The sequence below is a fragment of the Callospermophilus lateralis genome, chromosome 10, assembly GCF_048772815.1.
Source record: "Callospermophilus lateralis isolate mCalLat2 chromosome 10, mCalLat2.hap1, whole genome shotgun sequence".
Lineage (NCBI taxonomy): Eukaryota > Metazoa > Chordata > Mammalia > Rodentia > Sciuridae > Callospermophilus > Callospermophilus lateralis.
This window is the reverse complement of record NC_135314.1, coordinates 44,613,295-44,626,802: the sequence shown is the minus strand read 5'-3', so window position 1 is coordinate 44,626,802 and position 13,508 is coordinate 44,613,295. Positions and strand designations below refer to the sequence as shown.

At 42.6% G+C, this 13,508-nt stretch overlaps 1 protein-coding gene across 3 annotated transcripts in view; it reads right to left on the bottom strand.

Annotated features, from left to right (window-relative positions):
- The window catches only part of Lpp (LIM domain containing preferred translocation partner in lipoma), a 650,099-nt gene that overhangs the window by 619,708 nt on the left and 16,883 nt on the right, over positions 1-13,508 (bottom strand). The gene's annotated exons all lie outside the window — the stretch shown is intronic.

The following is a 13,508-nucleotide window of genomic DNA, read 5'->3' as shown; positions in this document are numbered from 1 at the left end:
TAAAACTATCTACATATACATAAATGCATGTGTCCATTTAAGTCCTGGAGATGCGAAAGGGAACCTAAAACATTGCTGACAAGTTGAAGGGTAAGGTGGAGGGGAAACAAAAAAAGTGGAAGCAAACACCAAACAGGGAGGGGAAGGTGAAGATACTGTCAAAAGCTGATATGGCATGAAACTGAAATCTATGCAAATAATAAACTTAAAAAGGAAACAGACAAAGAGCATAAATATAGTGATTTAACACTCAAAGACAAATGGAATACAAACAAACTACTCCTCGCCTATCATAAAACTAAGTCAACACACACATCTAAAACTAATAACTCAAGAAGTAAAGATAGGAACATATTATTTAGAGATGTGACAGTAACCACCAGAACAAAAAAAACCAAAAATGGTACAAGTGATTGATTGTTGAGAATGGGAGCACAATGGGAAGAGAGGGAACAAGAAATCCTTATTTTATTATAAACACTTTATCATATTATTTTATTTTCTACTATGAGCAGTATCATAGCATAGTCTAAAATTTTAAAAGGAGTAATTATTTCAAGCTATAGGAATAACTACAAATAGCATGACCCAGAAAAGTCAAATGTGAAGGGGTTTTCTTGGGAAAACCATTACAAAATGTCACTCTCTTGGAGATAACCAAATGACATCAAAGTCCCCTTTTAAGTCATTTGGCCCTGGTTTAAGAACTTCCCCCTTCCCCTCTTCCCAAGCTCTTTAACTCTCTCCATACATCCTCCTATAAAATTTTGAACACACTGCCCTTCCACTCTATTTGCTGGCTGCAAAACAACCAGCAGTCCCTAATAAAAACTTGAAAATGCAAAGAATCCCAGAGGAAAGCCCAAAATCAACAGACAACATAGTTGGCACAGGGCTGTGACCCAGAAGCACCAAGGCCTAAGGGTTAGAGCTATATTTAGCAGACAACAAGGACTCCAGTTCCCTGGAAAGGAGGTAATTACAGGAGGCAGATTCAGGCCTGAGGTAGTGAAGTCTCCATGATCTGTGGCTCCAGTAATCCCAACCTGCACCTGAATGAGGAGACAAGCAGCCACAGTCTGGCATCTATTCCTAAGCCACCCTTCCTTCTCCTCTCAGGTTTCTAAAGCCAGGCAAATGCCAGTTATCAGCCTGATCCCTTCTTTTTTTTTCAGTCACTTAAGATCCATATACAGGACACCCACAATGTGCCAGGCACTGTGCTCAGAGTTATTGGGAGGGTAGAGGTAACCTGAACCTGACCTCAGGAAGCCCACGGTGGAGATGGGTGTAAACTAACACATAGCATGATATAAAATGTGATGTGCATCATAGGCAGGGGCAGGGAATTGCTGCCTGCTGGAGTACCTGGGATGTGAAGGAAGGTGGCTTTCTAAAAGGTGGAAATTACATGAGCAAAGCCATAATGTCAGCCAACAGAAGAGAAGAGTATCCACTGTAGATGGAATAGAGACAGGCAGAGAAAACCCAGATTACCAACTCAGGGGTGCTTCACCACTGAGCTCTATTCTCAGCCTTTTACTTTGAGGCAGAATCTAAGTTGCGCAGGCTGACCTTGAATTTGTGATCCTCCTGGACTTCAGGCATACACCACAATGCCCAGCCCCTGTGTGGATTCTCCCATCCTATAACCCTTATTCTACAGGGTAAGAATATTTCCCCTCCATTTTACAGATGAAAAATCTACAACTAAGGGAGAAGAAACTTGACTTCCTGAAGGTCAATAACTATAAAAGAACAGAGCACAAGTGTAAAACCAGGCCCCTTTGGCTCTAATACGGAAGTCATTTTACTCCTTTGCCACCAGAAGGAGTGGGAAAGGCAGGAGTCTTTGCAAACAGAGCTAAAAAGATGAGTCAAAGGCCATGTGTGAGCATTTCTCAAAGCTGAGAGCAGCACTCTCAAGGACTTCATTTTTAGGGATTTCCAAAATTTCCCACTACATGTGTAGCTATGTTTAATAGCTCTCTCTCATAATCCCCAACACCCTAGTTGTCACCATGTTAACATCTGAAGCCTTTTAAGACCCCAGTGCTGACACTGTGTTCCCCTTTATCTAGGTGGATCCACATTCAAGTTAGCCCTGTCCAGCCTCTCCTTCAGGCTAACTCCTCCTCATCCTTGGAGGTCGACTCTCCTGCAACACAGTGAAGAGACTGCAAATGCTTATTGAATTAGAAAAGGCACTGCTGCTCCTTCTCTTACCATCAGGAAGAAAGAAAAAAAAAAAAAGAAAAGTGGTATAACAGACCCACTATTAACTTGAAGAAGCCAAGAGACTCACTCTTCAACTCCTTATCATTTAAGGATCTGCACCTGGAGGCCCATTCAGTGTATGATCTGATGACACCCTCCAACAATCTAAAGAAGTGCCACACAGCCTTCAAAGCCCAGTTCAAACCTAATATTAAAAAGGTCTCATAGAACACAGACCTCGTATAAGCTTCCGAGGCACATATGGTTTCCCTTTCCCTGATACTCTCTGGCATTGGATAGTTTATTCTCTTTCATCAGGACCATGTCCTCCGTCCCCTACTGGACTTTCCCTGTGAAAAAGTTCTCCTGTTTGGGACACCCCACAGAAAACAGCACAGTGCATGGCAGGCACTAAAGAAGCCATAACAGCTCAGCTCTGGGAGAAGGGGGTGGGGAAGTCATAAAAAGTCAAATATTTCAGTGCCTTATGAATGCCCTTCTATACATTTTTACCTAACATACATTTTATTGCTCCATGCCTGGATCATCCAATTACATTCACAACATCCTGGAATCCCTGATATATTAGAATCCCAGAGAAACTATAATGGCCAATCACATGTGCCACCTGAGTTTCCTACCAAGAGGTGCCACAATCCTGCCAATGATCGGCATTGGCAATCAATCTTTTACCACTTGATGCAGTTACTCCATATTTTGGCATCTCTCACCACATGTCCTTATGTATTGGGTTCAATTTGTCTCCATGGGCTTTTTGGTTAAATACCTAGAAGTGGCGGGTGAAGCAGGTGAGAGGGATAAGCACAAAACCAGCCAGAGAAGCATGGTCTCCTGACTATTGGAATCAAGCAAAACTGAGTTCACATTCCGGCTCGCCAATTGGAGAAGTCACTAAACCTCCCCAACTTCCTGCCTCATGGCCACACAGCCTTGGATATTTACAGAAATGTCCCTCAGCATTTCAGGATAAAGGGAAATCACGCAGGCAGAATGCCTGGCACAGTAAGCACTCAATAAATGGCAGACATCATGGTAATGAGTTCAATTCCTGTTTCCCATCCCAGTCTGCCACGTAACTAGAGGGCTAATCACGTCCTTGGCCTCTCTGCAAGCCCATCCATAGGTTGTCTTTGAAAAGCCTCAGTCAACATCTCATTCTCTTGCCACTGACTGGGCACAGCTGGAAGCAAGAAGGTTCCCAGTTATAACCCTAACACTGAGGAGACAGTAAGAAATAGGGAGAACACAGCTTTTTCCTCTGTCTCTAAGGGTGCTGTTTACCACTCTGCAAAGGTGAAGGAAGACACCAAATGCCATGACACCCTGGATTTAGTTTCTGTCCTCTAAAACCCTAGCTACCAGGTCACTGGAAGCATTTTGATATGTCAGGCTCAAAGTACCAAGGACAAGGATGCCACATCATCACAGTTCTACTTCTAATCTGACCATGCAGGCTGAGAGCAGCTCAGGTGTGAACTGTATACTCAGGCAGATGGCATACGACCTAGTCCTGACTTTGCTATTTAAATCAATGTGATCTTGGGTGGCTCACTGACCTATTTGGTCCTCATTTTTTTTTTAAATCTGTACAACAGGATATCAGCCTAGACTGTTGGTTCTTTAACCAGTCATGGCCCAATAGAAACGCTGAGGGTATTTTTCTAAATTCATGACAAACCCTATTTCTCAGAGATTCCAACTCAAAACAAGGGTTGGGACTGAGCCAGTATATATAGTTTTAGTCAGCTTTTTCACTGTTGTGACTAAAAGATCTGACCAGAACAATTTTAGGAGAAAAAGTTTATTTGAGGGCTCGCAGTTTCAGGGGTCTCAGTCCATAAAAGGCTGGCTCCATTCCTCAGGTGGAAGAGTATGCGGAGAACACTCACATGATGATCAGAAAGCAAAGAGAGTGGTCTCCACTTATCAGATACAAATATATACCCCAAAGCCACGCCCCCAGCTCCCACCTCCTCCAGCCACACCTTACCACTTAAGTTACCACTCAGCTAATCCTTATCAGGAAATTAAATCTCCGATTGGGTTAAGTTTCTCACAACCCAATCATTTCTCCCCTGAACCTTCTTGCACTGTCTCGCACGTGAGCTTTTGGGGGACACTTCACATTCAAACCATAACATACATATACTTTTTTTTTAATTTCTGTAATTCTGGTGGTTAACAATTGCTGGCCTTATACATCCCTATGTCCCTTTCAGTCAATATTATCATGCCTCATATGGGAGAACATGCGCCAAGAGCTTGGCACAGGGCCTAACACACAGCAGGTGCTAATTAAATGTTTGCTCCTTCCACCATCACATCCACCCCCAGACAAAAGCAATGGTAGCCAAACAGGTTCCACTAGGCAAGATGGCAGCTGGTACCACAAGTGAAACATATTGTGCCGGCTTCTCAGATCGATTCCTAAACGAATACCCAGTCCATTCACAGGAAGCTCCCAGCAATGGAAAGACAGAGTCGTGATACCCATAAATAAGTGTATGCGCAATAGAGAGATGAGCTGTAGAGTACTGCTTCCCCAAAATATAATGTGCAGGAAAACCACCTGAAGAATGTGTTGAGATGCAGATTTTAAGCCAGGCACAGTACAGTACACCTGTACTCCCAGCAGCTCAGGAGACTGAGGCAGAAGGATTATGAGTTCAAAGGCAGCCAGCCTCAGCAAAAGCAAGGTGCTAAACAACTCAGTGAGACCCTGTCTCTAAATAAAATACAAAAAAGGGCTGGGGATGTGGCTCAGTGGTAAAGTACCTCTGAATTCAATCCCCCGTACCAAAAAAGAAAAAGAAACCAAGATGCAGATTTTGGTGTGGGGCTATAATTCTGCATTTTTATAAGTCCCAGGTGATACTAATGTTGCTGGTCCAAGAGACAAACCTAAAGTGCCTAAATTCTGAATGTAGGCATTTTGTAGGAGTCAACTTGGAGCCTGAGAACAAATGCTGAGAACCTACTAAGCATCACTCAGGGAAATGTACTGGACTAGAAAGAGATGAGGGAGGAGGAGGAGGAGCAAAAAAAAAAAAAAAAAAAAAAGAAAGAAAGAAAAGAAAAGAAAAAAAAGAAAAAAAGAAAGAGAAAAGAGATGTCTCAGCAAATATTCACAATAAAACATGTTTAGAGTCAATATCTTAGCCAAGATGCCATGGCCATCCCAGGAAGCTATTAATTATAATTCAGTAGCCTAAAAGAGAAAACCATGAGGAACTGCAATGAGGTAGATAAATTACAGAGAACAATTACAAAATAGTATGTGCAAGAGGCTAGAACCAGGTCAGCAAAACTCTATTTGTACAATCTACTAGCCAAAAGGAATCTTTTTATTTTATTTTTTTTTATTTTAAGGCAGAAGAAGAAAGAGAAGGAAGAATAAGAAGAAACAGAGAACTTGAAACCTTATATGCCTAAAATATTTACTAATTGGTCCTTTACAGAAGATGTTTGCCAACCCTTGGGGTGGAAAGACAGAGATACACATACAATTAAATTTCACATTGGTTATTGCAAGTGGCTACAGGTGGTTTTTATTTTCTTCCTTGTGTATTTCCAGATGTTCCCAACTTTCTCCAATGACCACAAGTTACTCTTGAAATTAAAAGTAAAAATAGTTCTTGACCTTTGTGCAAGCAATTTAAATCCTCATACTCTATCTTAGAAAATAATGAGTCACTGAAAAAGAAATGTATAAAATGGGTGTTCAACACAGTGCTCTTTAAAGTGGTGAAAAATAGAATCATGGTGTATTCTTAAGAAGGACTAATATACTAATCATCAAAAATTACATGTAGGAAGACTTCTTAGTACCATGACAAGATATAAAACTATACTAACAGTAAGATTTCAAGACAGCACAATGTAAATGCATAAAAAATAAAGAGGAACTACTCATTAGAGTATTAAAAACATAACAGTGCTCATCTCTAAAAAGTGAACTTATGAGTGACGCTCATTTTCTTCTTTATATGGCTCTGTATTTTTGAAATTTTCTATTATAAGCATGTGCTTACTCTTATTACAGAAAACACCACACATCATAAAACTAGGGCTTGTTTTTGGCCTGCAGTTCTTCCTGAGGAAGTCAGAGGAGACTCAAGTCAGGGAAGACGTCTATGTTGTACTTTGACAAGAATGAAGAGGAAGGGCCCTGGGACCAGCAAAGGAGCATGTGCTAAGACATAAAGTCATGCAGGACAGCGGGACCAGCAACTCACTCTGGGGAGCTGAAGCAGGGATGTGACTGGCAGGGGCAGAGGAGAAAATCCTGAAAACCAAGGCAAGGTCAAGGTCAGACAACGGTGGGGCTAAGATGTGCACCACGAAGCACCTGATCCACAGCCCGCAGGAGAAGGCAGGAGACCAGCTGAGAAGCGAAGAAGAGTTTCCCCAGATGTAGATGGGAGCCTAGACACAGATCCCTTGTGGGGCAGAGCCAGAAAATAACTGGTAATTAAGAGTCTTCCACCCATGTCCATTCATAAAATGGTTCTCTGTTATTTTCTTCTGACAAGGCTGTATGTATATTTTGTGTCTGGAAATAAAATTAGTTGATAAATCAAACCAACATATTCTTATCGTCCGAGGATCACTAACAAACCAATCTGACTTCCTCCTAAAAGCAGAATCAACCAACCCTCTAGGTTATTTCACAAGTAACTTCTGATTGTGAAGCCCAGATGTCACGCAAAGATGAGACCGAAGATGCCATTGTCAATCATGGACCCCAGGCAGGATGACCCTGAGTAGAAGAGGAGGAAGAGGAAGAAGAAAGTGTCACCCAAGGGAGCAGAAGCAAGATGCTGAAAACTAGTGTGGTCTCACTAGCTATGAGTTAAGAAGGGGCCACGCTGTCACTTCTCACAGCCAGCGGTCACAATCTTGGAGGAGACAAGAGGCAACAGAGAGACTGTACTAAAGTCCACTCGTGGCTGGATTCCTAGCAGGACAAGAAAAGGGGTTCCAGTAAACTATAAGGAATGCTGTTGGCAGGAGACACACAGATCTCTCAAGAGGGCTTTAAATGGAAATATGAGAGCAAGAGAAGAAACTCTAAGTGCAGAAAATGTACTGGCCAAAAAAAGTGTGTCCCACTTTTTTCAGACACCCTGAAGGGGAGGGGCTCCAGAATCACAGGAAACCAAGGGAGAGAAGGTCTGGCCAGACTCCCAAGTCCCCTGGGTGGGTCCAAGGCAGGAAATGAACTGCACAGCTGAGCGCAGGGGACTGGGAGGAGGCCACAGAGCTATGAGGGAGTCTGCCCCAGAGGTGTGCACATGAGGCAGGCAGAGATGCTCCATCAAAAAGACAGGATTCAACACAAAAAGAGACCATCAGGCAAGATTCAGTGCTTGGTTTTCAGGGGTGGCAAATTCAAAACCCCTTGGGGTGGCATGCTTCTATGACTAATAGAGAATGCGGACGATGGTGGCTATATTGATGCTACCTCTATGCTTTCAAAATCAATCTCTCTCTCTCTCTCTCTCTCTCTCTCTCTCTCTTCTCTCTCTCCCCCTCCATTCTCCTCCTCCTCTCCCACCCCTGCCCCCTCTCTCTCAAACATGCCTGCATGTCCACAGCACCACCAATCTGCAATGTTGATGGGCTCTCTAAACTTCTCTGCTACGGGACACTTCTCCCCACGTTATCCACAGATACCATCCTGCCTCATTTGGTTTGCCTGTCAGTTTCTGGTGCTGACCACAACCTCCTAGACAGCCCAAACAATGCTTTCTTCGTTTGTCTCCATTCTCTGGAATGGCAGAGAACAAGTATGGAGTCACAGGTACCCTCTACTGCTCCACAAGGTGGCTGTGGGTCTGCTTTTGTAAAAAGCAGAACATCTCTTAGAATCTCACTCTGACTAACCAACAACGTGACCCAAGGTTAAGGGAACCAGAGGAAAATGATTGTTAGAGGTTTAATTCCAACTGAGGAAGAAGGATTGGATACCGTGGTCAGAAGACAGATACTGGGGGAATGAAATGGTATTTTCTTGAGGTGTGATCTGAAGAAAGGAGGATTCCAAGACCTTGGGAAAGCACACCACACACTGGCAGTCACATACTACCAGTGTCCCTGTCCTAACCGTGGCAGCAGCCATCAAAGTCCTCCCCAAGGAAGGCCTTCCACAGTTCTCTGGACAGCTCCATCTCTCCATCCCTCATTCCTCTCCAGTTCTTCAGTGCATTCCTGTCGTATGAACACTGTGAACTTGTCTAGTACTTTATGCCATGAAGTACCTTCCCACAGCCAAGTTCTTTAATCCTCAATCCAGAGAGAGGAGATAACATCATTTAATCATACATCATCACCCCATTTTATAGATGAAGAAGCACAGGCTCAAGCAAGATCTCATGTTTATTTTCCACAGAGCCTCCAACTTCTAGCCAGGCCTTCTCCAGCTCCTAAGACCATCATGGAAAACAGAGCAATCATATCCAGTGCCCTTCTAGTCCAAGTTCTTTTTTGTTTGTTTGTTTGTTTGTTTTCCACACAAATTTCCCAAGCCTTGTATTTGTTCCAATAAACTCTAGCCTTCTCCTTCTGTTCTATCACCCTGGAAGCTGCTCATGCATAAGAGGGTGGAACCACTTCTTTTATAGTGATTGTGAGCAGAGCCCCTCTCACAGAATGCACACTGAGGGCAGGTGCCTTCCCAGCCTTTTACCTGTAGCCCTGGAGGTAAGACTGTCTTTGCTGCCAGATGAGAAACTAAAAAAATAATGACTGGCAATCTGACCAGTTGAAGCCCATTTTCTGAGACCACTACAACAGAAGGCCACCTCTGGTCCAAACAAGACCTGAGTGCAAAGCACTGGTCAATAAGTGTGGGTTAGTTGGGCAAAACAATATAATTGACCCTGAAAAATAAGACTTCAACCAGATCAGGCCAAGCTGGTACCACCTAGTTACACTCTCAAGTAGAACTAAAAGTACTGTTCTGAATGGTGGCAATTCACTTGCAGTCTGCAAGTCAGAACTTTGGACTCTGGCTAATCTGACAGGCTGTGTGACTCCAGGCAAGTCCTCTCCACCAATCTGCTGCATCTCATCTTCCCATTTCTTGCTTTTTAAAAAGGGAAAAGAGAGGGGGTAGGGGGAAACAGCTAGACATTTTCAGTGGATCTCAGCAATGGCAGTGCCCGTGAGATGGTTAGAAATGCAAATCCATGGTCCCCACCTGATCTACTGTACCAGAGCCTTCAGGACAGAGCCCAGCAACCCCGCCAGAATGAGCCTGATGCTCCTTCAAGTTTGAGAACCACTCAGCTGGACCACTTCTATGATCTTTCTGGCTCTACCACTCTAAGCACCTTAAGCTTCTGTAATTCAGCATCCGGGAACCCCTCCCTATCTTGGCACTCTGACTTGTATCTGGCATGAACCTAAGTCAGCTGGCCAGCTCATGTGGTCATGTCTGACGCTTCCTCCTGTGACTAATACAGGGGGCCCTAGACATAGGCAATTTCCGGCCCTGCACTTCTTTTCTCCATCTACCATCTCTGCAGTACACATTTTGTCACTGTATTAAAAAAAAAAAAAAGTTAAAACATTAGCAAGGACAATCAAACATAAACACGTTGGCATCCTGGCGCTACCTTTTTTAAAAACAAATTAATTTTATTAGATGTTGTTTTATAAATCTCAACTAAACATTAACTACCTTTTCATTAGACTTTCTTACTTTCTAGATAGAAAACACATATTCTGTTCTAAACCAGATATGAGGGACTATGGAGTTCCTGGTACCAGAGAAGATAGTTGTTAAACATTCTAGCACTATTTTTTTAAAAGTTGGAAAGGTGGTTTATCACTGAGGGAAGTCAGTGAGGAACTGCCCATACGTCTGAGAACTGGGTCTTTCTAAGCCCGGTGATCTCTTTATAGTACAAACCCATCTGAGTGAATAAGAGAACATTTGTTTGTATGCCAGGTGAGAAACTTATAAACAAAACAGACATTCCTTGCTTGGTCCTCATCTGTTTAAAAAAAAAAAAAGAAAAAAGTCAAACCTAATAAGTATAAAAACACATCCCAAAGGTACTATTTTCTTTGTGTTCACTGCTGCAACTCTGACATGGAGTCTGAACCTTCACTGTGGAATGAATGGATGAATGAGTGCACGCAGGGTTGGGGCTGGGAGATGCAGAGCTGAACAAGTTAAACTCCTACTCTAAAAGAATGAAGGTTGAAGAGAGGCACGTCCAACCTGTCCATCCATCCAGTCAACCACTGTACACTACATGTCTGCCAAATTCCAGGCAGGAATGAATGTTCTATAAAAATCAAAAGCCAAAACTAAGACAGGCAAATTGGTAACTACAAAAGAAGAAGTACAGCACTCAGGGTCAAGCGTGCAGTACAGATAAAGGACAGGGAGGCCCTTAAAGAGGAAGCCATGGCTCCCTGCTTAACGTGGGTGGACAGAAAGCCAAGCTTGCTTCATGGAGGAGATGTATTATAACGCTGTACCTTGAAGGTCGGCTTGGATTCAAACAGGTGATGAGGAATCCAAATGGAGGAAATGCTGGGAAAATGGTGAGAGTGAAGAAAAGTGATGGAGATGAGCTTCCAAAAGTCAGCTGGCCCTGCTGGACAGGACCAGAAGTGCAGGATAAGAAAGCCATGCACAGCAGGTACATGGATAGAGCTGGAGAAGATAATGCTAAGTGAAGTTAGCCAATCCCAAAAAGCCAAATGCCAATGTTTTCTCTGATTTAAGGAGGCTGATTCATAGCGGGGTTGGAAGGGGAAGCATGGGAGGAATAGATGAACTCTAGATAGGGCAAAAGGGAGGGAGCGGAAGGGAGGGGACAAGGGAGTAAAAAAGATGGTGGAATGAGATGAACATCATTACCCTAAGCACATGTATGAACAAGAGTGATGTGACTCTACTTCATACACAACCAGAGAAGTGAAAAATTGTGCTCTACATGTGTACTATGTATTGTAATGTATTTTGCTGTCATATATAACAAATTATGATAAAAATTAAATAAACTTTAAAAAAGAAAGAAAGAAAGAAAGAAAGAAAGAAAGAAAGAAAGAAAGAAAGAAAGAAAGAAAGAAAGAAAGAAAGCCAGCCATGCACAGGACTTTCAGCCTCTGCCTGGCCCTCAGCTCCTTGAGGCAGGTTCCCTGCTGGGGACATCCCATCTGTCTTGCTCCCTCCACATACTCAGAATGGAGATGGGCACCTGTGGCTCATCCGGCTCCTGGCTCCTGTGCCATCCTGGCTCCTTCATCCACACATCCCACTGGGTACCAGTGCCTGTCTCAGGCTTCATTGTACTTGCTGTGCCATGTCTTTACACTTCTGTTTTCTGTAATTTATAAAACACATGCTGCCCACGAGTTTGTATTTTTAATTCCTGTAAGAAGTTTCAGGATCCAATTTGTGTGAAAGTCAAAATACAACATAATGTTGTATTGTATGATAAAAGCATCCAAGAATATAAACAGTATATATCCTGCTTATCAGAAACTCAGATACTGGTTCCCCTTGTAAAGATCACACATTTTCTCATCAATGTCTCATTTTAGTTTTGCATTGACATGTCCCAGACTTCCTAAAGTAAGTCCTAAGGAAATTTTCCTAACTTTCAAGGCTTCTCTTTTAAACATTTATTGAGAACCTACTATGTTCCTGACTGTGTTAAACATAAACATTTCAGCTCACTTAAAGTTCAGGAGGTAAAACTGTGCACTATATTGAGGGTTAATCCTCTAAGGTATTGCTGATCAATGAACCCACTTTATAGATAACGAAAACTGAGGGAAATTGTGGAAGACCTTGGATCCAAACCCCGATTTCTGAAAGTTCTTGACTATTACTTGCTCATTCAACAGAGAACTATCAAGGATCTCCAAGATCTGTTGCTGGCCTTCTCGAGCATTGTCATTACACTTTGCAAGGGGCAGGGGAGACAGTCAGTTTCCTCCCTTGAAAACAAGGAGGCTGGACTGTAGCAGTTTTTAAGTCCTGCTTTGCAAAAGATCCTTTGGGGAAGAAAAACAAGGACAGAAAGAAAAATGGGTCCCATTCATTCCACTCCACATTGCAGTCTCTCTTTTAATCATTCTGCATTACAGGTGGTAACAGACTTTCCTACAAAGAATCCTTCTCTGAACAGTAAGGAAAATGAAAGTACTAGAACCACTCTTCAGCAGGGAGCTATGAGGACTAAATGCAATGTGGTACCCTGTACTGGATCCTGGAACAGAAAGAGGAAGTTGATGGAAAAACTGGTGGCATCTAAACAGACACTGGAGGGAATTCACAGGAATGTTCCAATGTTAGTTTCTTAGTTTTGATAAATGTGCCATGGTGACATAAGACATTCAAAATGAAGGACACTGGGCGAGGGGTTTATGGAAGTTCTCTGGGTAATCTTTACAAATTTTCTGTGCACCTAAAATTATTCCAAAAATAAAAATTTATTAGAAAAGACAAAAATAACCAAAAACCTACCACTTTATGACTCAATGAGGATAACACACTTTATGAACACATATCATGTGTGAGGCTTTGTATGTATGAATTCACTTATTCCTCACGATGAGATACATAATTTTCTTATCCCCATTTTGTGGATGAGGTAACAGAGGCTTAAAGAGACTTAGTAACAAGTGCAAGTAATATCTGCATTAAATGTTTTTTTAGTTGTCATTGACCTTTATTTTATTTATTTGTATGTGGTGCTGAGAATCGAACCCAGTGCCTCACACATGCTAGGCAAGTACTCTTCCACTGAGCCCCCGCTCCAGCCCTGCATTAAATATTAATGCAGAATTAAGGTACAAATCCAGGCACTGTAACACCAGAATCCATGCCCTTAAGCACTGCATATTCAGACCAAAGCTTTCAAAATGTTTCTGGAAATTTCTAAGCAGGCTGTCTATGGAGACACCTTAAAAGTTAACCAGAAAGACTGAAAGACAAATATTATCTTTAATACAAAGAGGAAGCAAAAGGATTCTAAGGCAAATGCCTAAATTCTGAAAATCTCTACTGCAAAACCAAACCTCACTGCCATTGCCAATAGCCCATCAGAATCTGAACACAACGCTGGACTTGTCCTCCGCATGTCTCCAGCACATCAATCCTCCAGACTTGCACTACTAGCCTACCTCATGGCCCGGTCTGCCCTTTGACAATTGTCCAGCGACAGCTCTTCATCCCTAAAGCATCAGTTCAGGTGGATGGTGAAATTAAACATGGAGGCTGATTTTTTTCAAGGCCTGTGAAA